This window comes from Pan paniscus, chromosome 12 (assembly GCF_029289425.2).
Source record: "Pan paniscus chromosome 12, NHGRI_mPanPan1-v2.0_pri, whole genome shotgun sequence".
NCBI classification, from domain to species: Eukaryota; Metazoa; Chordata; class Mammalia; order Primates; family Hominidae; genus Pan; species Pan paniscus.
Window position 1 is genome coordinate 72,805,602 of NC_073261.2, and position 16,759 is coordinate 72,822,360.

Genomic DNA, 16,759 nt, shown 5'->3' on the forward strand with positions numbered 1-16,759 from the left:
AGATTTCCAGTAGATATTTTCTCTCAATCCCATTAAAGATTCTTAACTAGAGTCTAGAATTCCTTTGGAATCCATAGATGGGTTTCACAGAGCCTGAGACCCCCAGAATTATATTTGAAATTTTCTGTGTATGGATATACGTGAAATTTGTCTGGTTGGAGCTGTGCTATCCAATAAAGTATCCACTAGCTATGTGTGTTACATATACACACACACACATATATATACACATATACACACACACACACACACACACACATATATATATATATATATATATATATATATATGGAGAGAGAGAGAGACAGGATCTTGCTCTGGCACCCAGGCTGGAGTGCAGTGGTGCTATCATAGCTCACTGCAGCCTCAATTGCCCAGTCTCAAGTGATCCTCCTGCCTCACCCTGCCATAATGTTGGGATTACAGGCATGAGCCACTGCACCTGGCCTATGTATGCTATTGAGCACTTGAAATGTGTCTAATATGAATGAAATAGACACCAGATTTCAAAGATTTACTACAAAAAGGGAATACAATATCTCCTTAATAATATTTTATACTGATTACATGTTGAAATAACTTAGGTATATACAATATAGTTTTAATATTAATTTAGCTTTTTAAATGTGGCTTCTTGAAAATTTACCATGATATGCAACTCACATTATATTTTTATTGTATAACACTGCTGTTTTAGTCTGTTTGTTCTGCTATAACAAAATACCTGTGACTGGGTAATTTACACAAAATAGAAACTTATTTATCACAGTTCTGGAGGCTGGAAGTCCAAGATCAAGGTGCTGGCAGTTTCAGTGTCTGGGACGGCCTCACGTCTTATTACTATCATACTGGTGATTAAGTTTCAACATACGAATTTTGGAGGAGACACAAACATTCAAACCATAGCAACTATATTAGAAGGTTTATCTCTTTCCTAATTCTCAAAGGAATCTGTGACCAGATATGATTAAGAGTCATTCTAGGTGGTTTACATCTGACCTAGGATCAAGCCACATCACTAGATGTTCATATAACAGGATCACATTATCTTATCCACTGGAATTACTTCACCATGGGAAACTATTGCATTTGTCATAATAATATTGTTTAGACTATTGTCTGTTTATCCATTCATTCAATAAACTTGCAGATACTGGTATAGGCCCTAGGATATAGCAATGAACAAAACAGAGGAAAATTCTGGTCTGGGGGAACCTACATTCTAGCTGGTGGTAAGCCAATAAACAAAATAAATATGTGGTATGTTAAAATGATGGTAGATGCTATGCAGAAAAATAAGCCAGAAAAAAGGGGGCAGGAGTGCAGGGATGAGAATGGAGGTTAGCAATTTTAAGTGGGATTGTTGGGAAAGGTCCTATTGAAACAAGGACATTTGAGCTAGGACTTGAGGCAGTGAGGGAGTGAGTTGTGTGAATTACAGGGAACAGAACATTCCAGGCAACAGAACAGTAGCTACAAAGGCTGGAGGCAGGAGCAGTCCAGACATATTTGTGTAACAGCAGGACAAGGCATCCCCTCTGTAAAACCACACATAAATTTTTTTTGTAATACCAGTGCTAATTTAGAACTTGGTTTTTCTGTGGAACTGGGATATTGTATCCTCTCTGGTAACACACATGTATGTGTTGCTGAATAAAGTTTTCTCTTTCTTTTGACTCTCAGGAAGCTTGGAAGAAACTCGATGGGTCATTATGAACTGAATCCAATGTATCTGTATTTTTGTCTTCGCCTTGCTTTGTCTTTCTGCTTTAGTTTGTATTTCCCTTGAATTTCATGCTTTGCCCTCTTATTTATAGTTTACCATGAATTTTGGTGTATGCATCATAGGAAGCCATTCCAACTGCTTGAAAGAAAGAGGCAGTGAACATTTTGGGAAGCAAAACCCTGTCAGTGGCAAGATCCATAATTTATCACTGTTAATTCACCCATTCATTCTACAAATTTAGCAAATGCCAGTTAGGTGCTACTGACTGTGGAGTGAAAGTAGCTGCCACATGTAAAAACAAATCCACTTTTAGATCATTGTGACTTTAAAAATGTGTTCAATTGCTGGCTGGCTCACTCACACATTTGTGGCTTTATATTGTAATACTATTGTGGGTCTGTTGAAGGTTGAAATCTGATTGTAAATCCCTATGTGAAAAAGATCTGTAAAGTCAGTTTTCTCTCTTGATGTGTTCTCTGATGGCTGCCTGTAGAGCTTCCATAAGTTGCATTCAGCCCTTGGGTTTGGGGCCAGCCATCCTTTCAGATGACCGTCAAATTAATACAATCCACATTTCTCTTTCCAAAGATGTTTGTACATCTTTCATGGAGACACTAGGGACTCCTTATCACATGCTAACACTTTTTAGCATTTTTGAATTTGGTGGCTTTTCTTTGGTAAGTGTAGCAGATGGATTGCTAAGGAGTAAGGCATATTTGTCACAGTGGGTGGATATTTTCTGCGTGGACATTCTGCATTTGAGATTAGTTTGTTTCTTTTACTGTTGTCATCCATGCATTCCCTTCTCCTCTTCCTCAGTAACTTGGACATATTTTTGTAGACAAAAAGAGAAAAAATGATGACAGTTTTGGGTTTGCAGAATCTCTGAGGTCATTTGTACCCAAAGAGATAAAAAAGTTTATTAAGTGTGCACCTGCTGAGGTACTAAAGGGAAGCAGAAAGTGCTTGTCCTTCATCTTTATTCATGAAGCCCTTGAGGGTGATGGGAAAGGAGACTGGCAATTAGGAGGCCAAGCACACTTGTAGACAGTCAGACTGTGCAGACACATTTGGGTTGGCGAGTCCTGGCTGCTTCTGTTCGTGTGCATTCAGCGCTGTGCCAAGCCGTCTACCTTGGTGTGCTCTGCATTATTAATCTTTCATAAGGGCACTTATTTGTATGCTGCAGAGGAGGCCAGGTTGGCACAGTCTCATCTCCACTGAACCCTGCCTATTCACTGCTGTGACACCAGGGCTCCCAGAATGATGCAGAATTGAGCAAGCACAGCTGGAAGACAGCAGATTGTCTGAAAGTAGGAAAAACATGCGTTTAGTCAATTTTAAATTAAGAGGCTTTGTTTACATTTTCTCAGCTCCTTTTACAGAGTTAGTCAAATTTTAGATTCCCTCCAAAATTAAACAAGTGTCAGGAACAGATGGTGGGTTTATTTTACTTCATTCAACCTGCTCAAAGAGTGTGAACTCAGAAACAGATCAGTGTGACACAACTTTTCGTGTTAAATTGTCAAAAGAAAGCTTAATATATGACTCCCTCCAAGAGAATAATTTATATGCATGTGAGGTGATAGCCTACGGGTTAGATTGGTCCTGACCAGACCTGACATTATCCTCTTGTCCTGAGAAGACAGGCTGCTGCCAAAGCCTACTAAATAGGAAGGTAGAAAGTCAGGTCTGGGCTTGTATTAATAGTTAGTTCTAGCTTATGTTCTATCAGCTTTCACGTTGGGGAAAAGATTTAGTAAATCTCGATATTATGGCTAAAATGAAATGCTTTGATGGTGTCAATGGTCTCTGAATTAATGATTCCAAGTTTACTTCCCCTTTCAAGCCAATTTCCGGTGGTCTTTTGGAGTTAACTTTTGTGTATCTTTTACAACTGCTGTGATCTCATTGGCGGGAGCAACGGAGGGAAAGCCAGTCTACTAGAATTTCAAACACGTTGAAAATCTTGTTTTATTGCTTCTCATTTGAGCTTGCATTTGAATTTGGGCAAGGCTGACACTGTGGGAAAACATAAATAATTTGGACAAAGTTTCACTTGTGATTCTATAGAAATACTTCCTCTCTTTTTATAGATATGAGTAATTGTTTTTCAATTACATAATCACATAATCACATTGGAATATTTTCTTTGTTTTGGAGATTCTTGTCATCTAAATGAGGCATTCCATTTGGAAACTAATAGTGGTTAAAACAGAGGTAATGATTTTTTAATGGGTAATTTGAGTCTCCATTCTCTACTTCCCACCCTTTCCCCTTGGTAGCATATCATGAGATTTTTAATTATCCAGATAATTACTTCAATGCTCCACTTAATATTGCATTTGCAGAAACAGCATATTGCGTCAGGTTTTTAGGTAAATGTCTGAATACTCCAAATCTGCTCCACTTGTTTTACTCTGTTACTAATGTAAAATGACTGTGGAAGTCAATTTCTAATTAAAAATAGAAAAACAGCCAGATCAATAGATGCCCAGTTGCTTGGTGTTTAGTTCAGACTTTTCCTAAACTTTCTGATTTCTCATGGAACCTAATCAGATGATGTTCTTTAGCTACGCAGCAAGCCTTCAGTAATAATTTAACTTAATAAGTTGCCAGATAATTCTTACGTAAGGTGAGTGACTGGTCAGATGTTCAAAGCTTTTCTTAATCTTGTTGTTAGTATCGATAAGCCTGTGACAAGCAGCAAAAATGTAAAGTTGGACCGGGCACAGTGGCTCATGCCTGTAATCCCAGCACTTTGGGAGGCCAGGGCGGGTGGATCACCTGAGGTCAGGAGCTTGAGACCAGCCTGGCCAACAGGGTGAAACCTTATCTTTACTGAAAATACAAAAATTAGGTGGGTGTGGTGGCGTTTGCCTGTAATCCCAGCAACTTGGGAGGCTGAGGCAGAAGAATCGCTTGAACCTGGGAGGTGGAGGTTGCAGTGAGCCAGGATCGTTGCACTGCACTCCAGCCTGGGAAACAGAGTGATACTCTGTCTAAAAAAAAAAAAAAAAAAAAAAAAAAGAAAGTCCATGTTAAAGAAATATCTTCATTAATAATAATAAAAAGAAAATATTTACTGATGTTTTAAAGCATGTATCCAGGGAAATATTCTCATTGGTCATCATCATGGATTTGCTGGGCAATGTATGCATTTTTAGTACTTTGTAGCATGCTAAAGTAAAAAGATGTAAGATAAATGGCTAGTGGAGGATATTCCTCTGTGGAAAGACTCACCTGAACATATTAATAAAGTAATTTATCACGGAATGATTATGTGTATTTCTAATTACAACCAGTTGTGTATGGCCTGTCCTCAGTTTGATATTTATTAAGAGTAAAAGAAAATGAGTTTCTTAATTCTTTTAAGAAGGAAAAAATAAAGAGCATCAAAAATAATTAGCTGGCTTGTACTTAACTTTGAGGCGAGCCCAAGACATGATATACAAAAGAAGTAGGTGTTTCCTAATTACAGTGGTCCCCGTTATTGGAAGGAAATATGGTCCAGGACCCCCAGTAGATGCCTGAAACTGTGTATAGTACTAAATCCTGTATATACAGTATGGACTATGTATTTTTAATCTGATAACTGGGATGGCTACTAAGTGGCCAATGGGCAGGTAGCATATACAGTGTGGATAGGTTGGGCAAAGGATAATTCATGTCTGGTGGAGGGTGGGGTGGAAGACAGAACAGGATGGTGAGAGATTTTATTATGCTACTCAGAACAGCACAATTTCAAGCATGCAAATTGTTTATATCTGGAATTTTCCATTTATTATTTTAGGACTGCAGTTGAACATGGGTAACTGAAACCTCAGAAAAGTGAAATGCTGGATAAAGGGGGATTACTGCATTTGCTTGCCTAATTATGAATCTGGAGTCCATCATCATTAAACAAAACTTGATGTTAAATTCATGGATGTAAATACACTACATTGTGTGTGTTCATAATTGACATTTCATATATTTTAAGCATTTACCCTAAACAAAAGTTAGTAATAACTGCCATTTTCTGAGTTGCTTACTCTGTACAAGATACTGTCTTAAGTGTCTATGGAATCCTCATGGTGGTTGTAGAGACTGTCATTTTATAGGTGAAGAAATCAAGGCTCAGAGCAGCAAAGACACTTGTCCCAAGTCACACTGCTGGTCAGCACATTGAACTCAGTCTGTCTGGTTGTATTATGCTGCCTCATTGGGAGTATAATCCATGATAGAAAACTTACTTTAAATTTGTTTACATAGTAATATAGAGTTTTACTTTTCTTACAGTTAGAAATAGATAGGATATTATTATTGAGTTTTGCTTGTCCCCATTTAAGTTTTTCTGAAGGTGTCAGCCTGTTTTGTCAAAGTTGCTAAGGCATCCAGTAACTTTTCTCAGCTGGTAGAGAAGAGTCAAGGGAGAAGCTAAAACTTCTAACAGGATACTGAAAAATCAAATTAATTATCACAAATATCTAAAAATCCTTAGAAAAAATGGTAAACTAGAATTAAAAAGTGGAAAAACAATAGATGTTGGTGTGGATGTGGCAGAAGGGAACACTTACACTGCTGGTGGGAATGTAAATTAGTACAACCTCTATGGAGAACAGTATGTAGATTCCTAAAGAACTAAAAGTAGATCTACCATTCAATCCAGCAATCTCACTATTGGGTATCTACCCAAAGGAAAATAAGTCAGTATATGAAAAAGACACAGATACATACACATGTATGTCTATAGCAGCACAATTCACATTTGCAAATATATGGAAGCAACCTAAGTGCCTATTGACCATCAAGTGGATAAAGAAAATGTGATATATAGAGACCATGGAATACAACTCAGCCATGAAAAAGAATGAAATGTCTTAGACATACAGAGTGATATAATGGACTTTGGGAACTCAGGGTTGGAGGAGGTTGGGAGGTGGTGAGGGACAACAGACTACATATTAGGTATAGTGTACACTGCTCAGGTAATGGGTACACTAGAAGTTGAGAATTCACCACTATGGAATTCATCTATGTAACCACAAACTATGTGTACCTCAAAAGCTATTGACATTTTAAAAAAATGGCAAACTGAGTTATAAATTTAAAAAATCCAGTAAATTTAAGTGAAGTAAAAGGAATTAAATAATATTTAATTAAAACAGAATTCTTTTTAGACAATTATCAGTTTAAAGATGATTTCTCCTAGCAAATGAAATCTCAAGCATTTTAAAGGGATTTTAAAATGGTGACTTATAAAAATTACTCCACATACTTAAAAATCTCAGTTTCCTTCTGCAGTCGAGCAGCCCTCATATGACAATTTGCAAATGGGTTCAGATTTTTCCCTATGGATCTTGCTATACATTTGTAGCAAGTTTGTTAGGGAAAGAACAGGATAGAATAACTTTTCACATTATTCTCATGTAGACATCATTTTTTTAAACTACTTTAAACTTATTTGATGTTTTGGAAATGTGAAAGATAAGTAGACAGATTAAGCATGGATATTCAGAACTTTTGGAGGAAGTTTAGTGATGACAGTGATGACAGTGTTAAAATTATATATGTTCTCATCGATAAGATTCAAGATGGAGAGAAGATTGCTTTTGGCATTGTAGAGGTAGCCATGAGGAAAGGAATGATGATTTAGGCAAAATAAAAATATATCAACAAATTTAAAAAAAATTTGGGCAGTTCTTTCACCAGAGATTAACACAAGGAAGGATGTGGTCATGTACAATTGGCTCCAGATTGCGGCAAGCCCTGGAGGTCAGATTGAATCCCATTTTGACTCTGGAAAGTGATTTATTGAACATCTACCATGTGCATCTGTTTTATTTTAGCAGATACTGAGATAAAACAGTAAGGAAAATGTGGAAGTTATGCCCTCAAGGATATTTTAACCCAAAAGCATGTGTCAGGATAAGTGTTGAGAAACTGGTATATACACATACTTCCTTTACGTGCATGGAAAGGAAGAACAGAAATATGTGGAAGGTCACACATATAGACAAAAAGAAAGAGGAAGAACCAAAATGACCTATCTGGACACTAGGCTTCTGTGGGGACAGGAGCTCTGTCTGGAGTTTTCAGCTCTGTCTGGAGCTTTTAGCTCTGTCTGGAGATGAGCTCAGCTGAAGAAAAATGCCTCCCTCAAAATCATGTTTACTCAGTCACTGACCTCTGTCCAGTAGCCAAGTAACACTTGAGTATAAAGACCTGGCTCTCTTGCTCCAACTTAGGACAACTTAGAAAAGCCATCCCAGCTCCAGAACTACTTGAGGGGTAGGTAGAAGCCTTTGTTGGTCCTGCATTGAAGCTTAACTTCTCCCTCTGCCCAAATCCACCTCCTTTCCTATGTTTCTACAAGTGTTAATCCCAAGAGCTCTTTTTAGTAAACATACAGGTTGCCAGTCTCCATCTCACCATCTTCTTTGTGGGAAACCCAACCTGTAATAACTTCTTGGGTCTATTAACGACACTGCCCTTCTTTTCAGCTCCTCTGCTTCTCTGTGACTCTCTTTCGTCTGCCATTCTCTTTGTTTATTTGTCTTTCCCTTGTCTAGTCACTCTTCTTTTTTTCTCATGCTCCTGTCTTTCACCAAAATGTATGCCTAAAATGTTTGTTTTAATTGTTTAGTAGTGTTTATTGTACTCTATTTTTTAAAATAATTGTTTTCTATTTATTTCTTTCATAGTACGCTCTCCTTTCATTCCTTCTAGTTTCTCTTCAAAACAATCTACAATCCAACACACTCTTCATAAAAAATAAACAAAAAATTAGCCCAAATAAATGACTGAATCTCATTTTTGAAATTACCTATATGGCCCTTAACTAGGGTGACAACATGAGTATATGCTGTTGTCTCAGTACTGTATATTTATTAATAGCACTCCTCTTCACCCTCAAAAGTGTCCTGTTTTAGATAAAAAAACTGCTTAGATATTTTATTTACTTTTAATGGAGTTTTGTAGGTTTCTGCTGATTTGCAATTGGAAAAATGCTCCCCTCTTCTAGTTTAGGTGGCACATTTATTTAATAAAATCTTAAGAATGAAGTCAAGGTTTATGTGTCATTATCTCAACCCCCTCCCCCCCCACCCCAGTACCTTTGAACTGATTCAGAAATAAGCCCTTTTGGAATTAAACACTTGAAATGTTGTGTAAAAATTTTGATTTTAAACAGTAACTCAAGAAAGGATGCCAATAGTCTTTTTATTAGTTTGGTACTTTCTCTGAAGATTCATTCCTGTTAACCATACCCACAGATAGGTTCATTGAAGAACTGCTTCACACATTAAGTCCAAAGACAAAATTCATTCATTCAGAAAAAATCCATTGAGTGAGAATGATGGCCAGGTCCTGCTCTTTAGGCGTATAGTGGTACCCTTGCTCAAGCAAATAAATGCATGACAGCATTTCAGATTATGAACAAAACTATTCATGGGATAGTGAATAGTTGGGATCCCATGGGTGGGATGGATGTTGAGGGAGGGCCTCGTGGAGGAGGGGGCATTTCAATCGTGACCTAAATGTCAAAGATCTAAATGTAGAGTGTTCCTGGGAGAGGGAAGAGTGCATACAAAGACCCAGAGGTGGAAATGAATGTTTTATTGGAAGGCAGTGAATAGATGGCATAGTGCAACCAGTGGGCCTGGTAATGTGGAGCCCTTCTTGGATTTTATTTTGAGTAGTTTAGAAAGCCATTGGGATGCTTTAACCAGAGTGTGACATAATGTACTTTACATGTTTAGATGATCACTCTGGCCACTGGGTGGTAGATGGACTGTAGTGGGGCAAGAGTGAAAACTGAGGGACCAGTTGGGCTCTTGCAGGAATCTCAGTGATGACGGTGGCTTGGATCTAGGTTGGGAATGGAGGACATGGAGCCAACATGACTTGCTGCTGGGTTGGAAGTAGGGAAGAAGAAAAACTGAGGCTTGCTCTAGACTTCTGGTTTGAGCAGCTGGTAGGTCAGATAGTGTCATCATAATGAGTTGAGAAAGATTGGAAGAAAGACTAGGTTTTCTTTTCTTTTCTTTTTTTTTATAAGAGGGGATCTGGTTAAAAAAAAAAAAGAACTATTTTTGGGCTGTTTAAAATGTTAGATGTTTCTAACCAGATTTTAAATGAGATTTTTCGTATTGTTTTGGGATTTTAACTGAAGCCCAAAGCTGAGGACAGTAGGTGACCATTGCCCCCATTTTAAAAACAGATGTTATACACACCCTCACATGGCATGTTAAAAGGTGGCTGAACTAGACCTGAGCTTGCCTCTAGTATCTGACAGAGAGAAGGATTCTTTAAAGGTGGTTCATGGAAGTAAGATGCCCTTCTCTTTTTATGTGTTTTTTTACCCCACAAGCTGAGAAAGGGACTTCAAGGCCCCCTCAGAGAGACTGGAGATGTTTGCCAGAAGGAGGGCACTAGCTTGCTCTTTGACCATCAATAAATCAAGTTTGCAAGTACTGTATTCCTTCATCTGTCCAAGTATTCTAGGCTGCAGGGTGAGAGGAAATTGGGGACTTGTGCTTGTTGTGTGTTATGTTTATTATCCTACACTTATGTATACATGCATTGCAAGATATAGCTTTTACTGACCCTAACAGAAATTTCAGATTGAGTAGGTAAGACAGAAATGCAAATGGTAGGTATTCTTATGTAAAATCAATGGTGGAATCTTAGCATTGATAATTAAACCCAATGTCTTGTCTTTTAAATAAGACAACTGAGGGCCTCAAATGCGAATTGACATGTCCTAGGTTTCAATCCGTTAAAAATGCAGCCAGGGCCAGAACCCAGATATCCTGACTCTTGGTGATGGTTCTTGCATTAACTCTTTGTTAAGATGGAAACAAAACTAATTTTCACTCTTTTGTGGGGTACTATTTAAACCAATTCTTTTAGAAGTAGGCCAGTAATGTGGGTAAGAACAAGTCTTTTTTTTTTTTTTTTTTTTTTTGGTCTTTTGCCTTTTACTCATTGCTGAGAGACACTTCTTCTCTCAAATCTTTAAGTTTAGAAATTCTCTGAGATTTTGGTTTAAGTAGGAAAAAATAGTTGAAATACTACTGATTCACTATTGTGTCTTCCCCTTCCTCCTCATATTTCTCTATGTCCTCTCCCTTACATCCTCATTTTTTTTCCTTTTGTTTTGCTGGCAAGCTGCAGAACCTCACTGTGTTAAATACCTTCTTCCTAAATTATGCCTTAGCTGCCCCTTTCATGGAGAAGAGAAGGAAATAGCACGTGTGTTTCACCATTACAGTGACATATTTCCCTTGGCATTGTATTTAATTATATTATAGTGAATGACATGCTGTGTGGTGCTGTGTTTTATTAAGGCCAAAATGTGGTTCCATGATAGAACATGCTGTAAGTCCTGCAGTGCAGTACAACACGAAATTTGTAGCAATACCTGTGTCTGCTACATCATAGAGGGTAAATATGGGCCAAAATGTCTATGTAAGGGAGGAAAAAGCCAGAGGAGGTGCTATTATCCAAGTAAAAAACATTCTCAGCTTAAGGCATAAAATCTAAGTTTATGATAGAAATTTTCAAACTTTATAATAGTATCGGAATGAAACATTTCATTTTAAGCATGATCGTCTCGTGCAGGCAGTGCTGGAAGATTGAGGTCACTGAAGGATTCGAGTATTCATTTGTTCACTTGTCCATTTGTTCAATACCTGTTTGTTGATCATCTGCCTTTTACATAGCACTGAGGGGATACAAAGCTTGTTTCCTTCCTCAGTGAGCTTGCCCTGCGGATCCACTTGTGAGCCTTATTTTCCTTATCATTGAAGTGAACCGTGGCTACAATGATACAGCTTTCAAAAAAGGCTCCATTGCAACAAATGTTTGTTGAACACTGGCTGGCTCTATGGAAAGAATTAGACTGGATTCTATCTATGTTCTAGTCAGAGCCTTAGCTGTTTCTTAAAATGAATATTTGCTCCCCTCGCTGCTTATTTTCACATTTTCTTCTTTTGCCAAATATAGGAACTTCTTTGTGTGTGCCATGATTCAAACTAAAGAATAAGTGGACATTTTAAATCTGAGGTTACTTTATCCATTGGCTCTGCTTTATCTCCTTCCTCCAGGCCTAACTGGGTACTCATATGGAAATATGCCAAGAGATAATAAAATGGCATAGGAATAAGCCACTTGTTGGAAATGTATTACGCTCTTCATCCAAGAACATCATACTGATTGCTGGTATCTATGGAGCATACTCTGATTTTATGTAGCTCCTGTTCAGTCCTGGGCTGAGCCTGCCATTCACAAGCCAGATTTGTTTTGTATCTGATGCTATCAAGAAGTCAGGGTGAATGATGCTTATTGCTGTGTGGAAGTTCTCAGTCCAGAGGACAGACTTTCTAGGAGATTTAAAATGAAGCACTGAAAGGCACACAATGTAACCACTATTTCAGGTCTTCTCTATCTGAAACCTTGAAACACATGAAATGGGGTTGGGTTGCTAGGTAGCACCTGTCCTGCCAAAAACTTTAATGGGCTGAGGATTTTTCCAAATGAGATAAAATCTCATTTCCTTAAAGGGCTGGTTCTGCTGTCCTAGAATGTTTCTGGAAAGGCACCTGGTAGCTCTCTTCAGTGGAAATTATAGGAACTAGACAGTTATCACGACTGTTTAGTGATGAGATGTCATTGCTTAGTTAGTAGGATGACAGAGTTTGAGCTAGCCAAGCAGTGAGTCCCGTTGAGGTTAACCTTGGTAGATAAAGAGTAGAAGTTCTTATATTCATGAGAAGTTCAGACCAGAAGATGATCTATTGCTGCAAGCAGACACCACGAGAAAGAGGAGTTACTGACAGAACATGATAAATAACAGCTAGATTATACATGAGAAGAGGCTTAAATCTTTCACAAACTAATGAATAGATGACAATGATAGCTCAGTCAATGCCGATAAATAATAAAAAGTTGCTGGATAGTGGAATATGGGACTAATTTGTGCACCACTCAGCATATGAGATTAAAAAAGTCGAAGAGTCAAGTATATGTAACATTAAATATGAATGATTAAAATGAGGATGGAATGAAGTGAAAGTCAAGTCTGTATGTGCCATAAAATATGAACCTACAGCACCCACAGGCATTTTTTTTTCAGTCTCTTGGAGGATCAAAGTGTACCTGCCTCTGAAAGCAAATGTGTGTATGTTTCTTACATGTGAAAAGAGTCAGTATAAATAAAGAAAATTTAAAAATGGACAGCATATTCAGAAAGAATTGGTAATGTGACTTTTGATTCTGAACATTTGGAACATTGTGAGCAGTATTGATATTTGGCTCTGAGAATGAAAGACAAAGAACCAAAGAACAAAGGGCAGCCTGAGCTGGCAATGGACGACAGCAGAATAGCAGATAATGAGGAGAGTAGTACAGCTAGACACACAGGGCCTTAGATGTCTGGGAGGATAATGGACGGAAAGGACACAAGCAGGGCAAAGAAATGTGAAATCATGGCGCCTTTGATGAATCTTTTCCCTATCAGTCTAGGTACGCTGTAAAGCAGACCCAAAGAAATAAAGAAGCATCATCCAAGGCCTGTCTTTGAGTTTCATTAATGATGACATGACAGAAGAGAAAACATCCACATCCATATGCAGACTCTTTGAAAACACTGATGAGTGAGATGTCATTGAATCTTTTAGTGCTTATTAAATTGTATGGAATAGAGTGTTTCTGTTAGAGGGAAAAATGTATATCCAGCTGGTTAAGAAATAAAGAGACAAACTAATTTGTATTAATCCAAGGAAAACCACTTGTCTGCAACTAAATGACGTGGTGGTTAGAAAGGGTCTTTCTAATTAGTCAAATAAGAGCAGCATTGCCCATGTCTGGATACCCTAGCCTTTCTTCATATGTGTAAATTCCGTCACCTAAAGACAGATGTGAATAAATTTTGTCTTACAAGGATGATCAGAGAAGGCCCTCAGGAGAAAGAAAATGTTTAAGTACGGAGAGATAGGATGCTATTACTGCTACTGCTTAAAAAGTAAAATTCTAGCTAATCAATCATTTCTGTTCCTTGGTTTATCATTAAGTAACTAGTTTGGAAGAGTTTCTTTCTTTTGCCACAAGAAATTGGGTAGTCAGAAGTAATGATGATTTCTGTATACAGTTGACCCTGGAACAATGCAGGTATTAGGGGCATTGACCCCCTGCACAGTCTAAAATCTGTGTATAACTTTTGATGTCTCCCCTAAAACTTAACTACTAATAAGCACTGTTGACCTTAACAATGACATGTAGTTGATTATGTTATCTATTTTGTATTTTATATGTATTATATGCTGTATTCTTACAATAAAGTGTGCTAGATAAATGAAAATATTATTCAGAAAATTATAAGAAAGATAATGTATTTACTATTCATTAACTGGAAGTGGATCATAATAAAGGTCTTCATTTTTGTCATCTTCACATTGAGTAGGCTGAAGAGGACGACAAAGAGGAGCATTGGTCTTGCTGTTTCAGGAGTGGCAGAGGCAAAACAAGTGGAGGAGGTAGAAGGGGAGGCAGGAGAGGCAGCCACACTCTGTGTAACTTTATGGAAATACATCATAATTTTTCTGACTTTTTGCTTTTTCATTTCTCTAAAAATGTTTCTATAAGGTACTAATCCTTCTTCAATCCTGTGCTTTAGTTTTGGTGCCTGTATCATAGAAAGGTCCATGTTGTACAAGAAGTTAAAATCAGTCTTGAATAATCAGAACCCTTCTGTCAGGTTGTCTGATGTCATCTTCTTTTCTGGCACTGCTTTTATGTCTTTTTCCTCGTTGTCTGGCACTGATTCAGAAATGCTCATCTCCATCAAGTCCTGTTCTGTTAATTTCTCTTGTATAGTGTCTATTTGCTTTTGAATTTCTCCAACATCCGTATCTTCAAACCTTTTATCCCCCACTTTTTTTTTTTTTTTTGCCATTTCCACAGTCTCTTTTGTGATTTTCTTCATAGGCACTGTCAGAAAGCCTGTGAAGTAATGAACAACATCTGTATATAGTTTTGTCCAGCAGAAAGTTATGGCTTGAGCTTGAAGGATTTAACTTTTTTTTTTCTATAACAACAATGGCATCAACAGTCCTGGAATCCTTCCAGATTTTTATGGTGTTCTCTCTTTCAGATTTCTCTTCCATATGCAGAAAACTGAAACTGGACCTCTTCCTTACACCTTATACAAAAATTAACTCAAGATGGATTAAAGATTTAAATGTAAGACCTAAAACCATAAAAACCCTAGAAGAAAACCTAGGCAATATCATTCAGTACATAGGCATGGGCAAAGACTTCATGACTAAAACACCAAAAGCAATTGCAGCAAAAGCCAGAATTGACAAATGGGATCTAATTAAATTAAAAAGCTTCTGCACAGCAAAAGAAACTATCATCAGAGTGAACAGGCAACCTACAGAATGGGAGAAAAGTTTCTCAATCTATCCATCTGACAAACGGCTACTATCCAGAATCTACAAGGAACTTAAACAAATTTACAAGAAAAAACAAACAACCCCATCAAAAAGTGGGCAAAGGATATGAACAGACATAAACATCTATGCAGCCAACAGACACATGAAAAAATGCTCATCATCACTGGTCATCAGAGAAATGCAAATCAAAACCACAATGAGATACCATCTCACACCAGTTAGAATGGCAATCATTAAAAAGTCAGGAAACAACAGATGCTGGAGAGGATGTGGAGAAATAGGAATGCTTTTACACTGTTGGTGGGAGTGTAATTACTTCAACCATTGTGGAAGACAGTGTGGCAATTCCTTAAGGATCTAGAACCAGAAACACCATTTGACCCAGCAATCCCATTACTGGGTATATACCCAAAGGATTATAAATCATTCTACTATAAAGACAGAAGCACACGTATGTTTATTGAAGCACTATTCACAATAGCAAAGACTTTGAACCAAGCCAAATACCCATTAATGATTGACTGGATAAAGAAAATGTGGCACATATACACCATGGAATACTATGCAGCCATAAAAAAGAATGAGTTCATGTCCTTTGCAGGGACATGGATAAAGCTGGAAACCATCATTCTCAGCAAACTAACACAGGAACAAAAAACCAAACACTGCATGTTCTCACTCATAAGTGGGAGTTGAACAATGAGAATATATGGGCACAGGGAGGGGAACGTCACACACTGGGGCCTGTCATTGGGTCAGGGGCAAGGGGAGGGATAGCATTAGGAGAAATACCTAATGTAGATGATGGGTTGATGGGTGCAGCAGACCACCATAGCACATGCATACCTATGTAACAAACCTGCACGTTCTGCACATGTATCCCAGAACTTGAAGTATAGTAAAAAAAATTTTTTTTAAAGAAAAAAAAAAAGAATCATTTTCATGGAGTACTGTGTGTAATGAGCCTTAAAGTCGTTAAGAGCCCCCGACCTGAATTAGAGATGTGTTTGGGGGCAAGTATACCACATTTTTTCAGTGTTAAACTCATGGGGTTCTGGGTAGCTGGGGGCATTGTCAAATATCAAAAGAAGGTTAAAAAACAGTCCCTTACTGGCAAGGTACTTCCTGACTTCAGGAACAAAGAATTGATGGAACCTATCCAGAGAAAGGGTTCTCACTCTATAGCCCTTCTTTTTGTACAACCGAAAGACTAGAAGCTGGTGTTTATCTTTTCCTTTCAAGTCTCAGGGGTTAGCAGCTTTATAGATAAGGGCAGTCCTGTTTGAAACTCAACTGCATTTGCACATAGCAGTAGAGTTAGCCAATCTCTTCCGGCCTTTAATCCTGGTGTTTGCTTCTCTCTCTCTCTCTTTTTTCCAGAGTAGAACACTTTTGTCTGCATTAAAAACCTGATCAGGCAAATATCCTTTCTCTTCAATGATTTTCTTAATGGCATCTGGGAACTCGTCTGCTGACTCTTGTTCAGCAGAAGCTGCTTCTTCTGTTATCTTGACATTTTTAAAGCCAAACCTCTTTCAAAAATTATCAAACCATCCTTTGCTGGCGTTAAATTCTCCAAGTTTAGATCCTTCAT

The 16,759-nt window shown here is 37.8% G+C and overlaps 1 long non-coding RNA gene across 1 annotated transcript in view; it reads left to right on the forward strand.

Annotated features, from left to right (window-relative positions):
• The window catches only part of LOC117979147 (uncharacterized), a 68,683-nt gene extending 52,231 nt beyond the window's left edge, over positions 1–16,452 (forward strand). The window contains exon 6 of the long non-coding RNA XR_010109278.1: positions 14,862–16,452. This is a non-coding gene — a long non-coding RNA (uncharacterized LOC117979147). The remainder of the gene's footprint in view (positions 1–14,861) is intronic.
• The last annotated feature ends 307 nt before the right edge of the window (positions 16,453–16,759 follow it).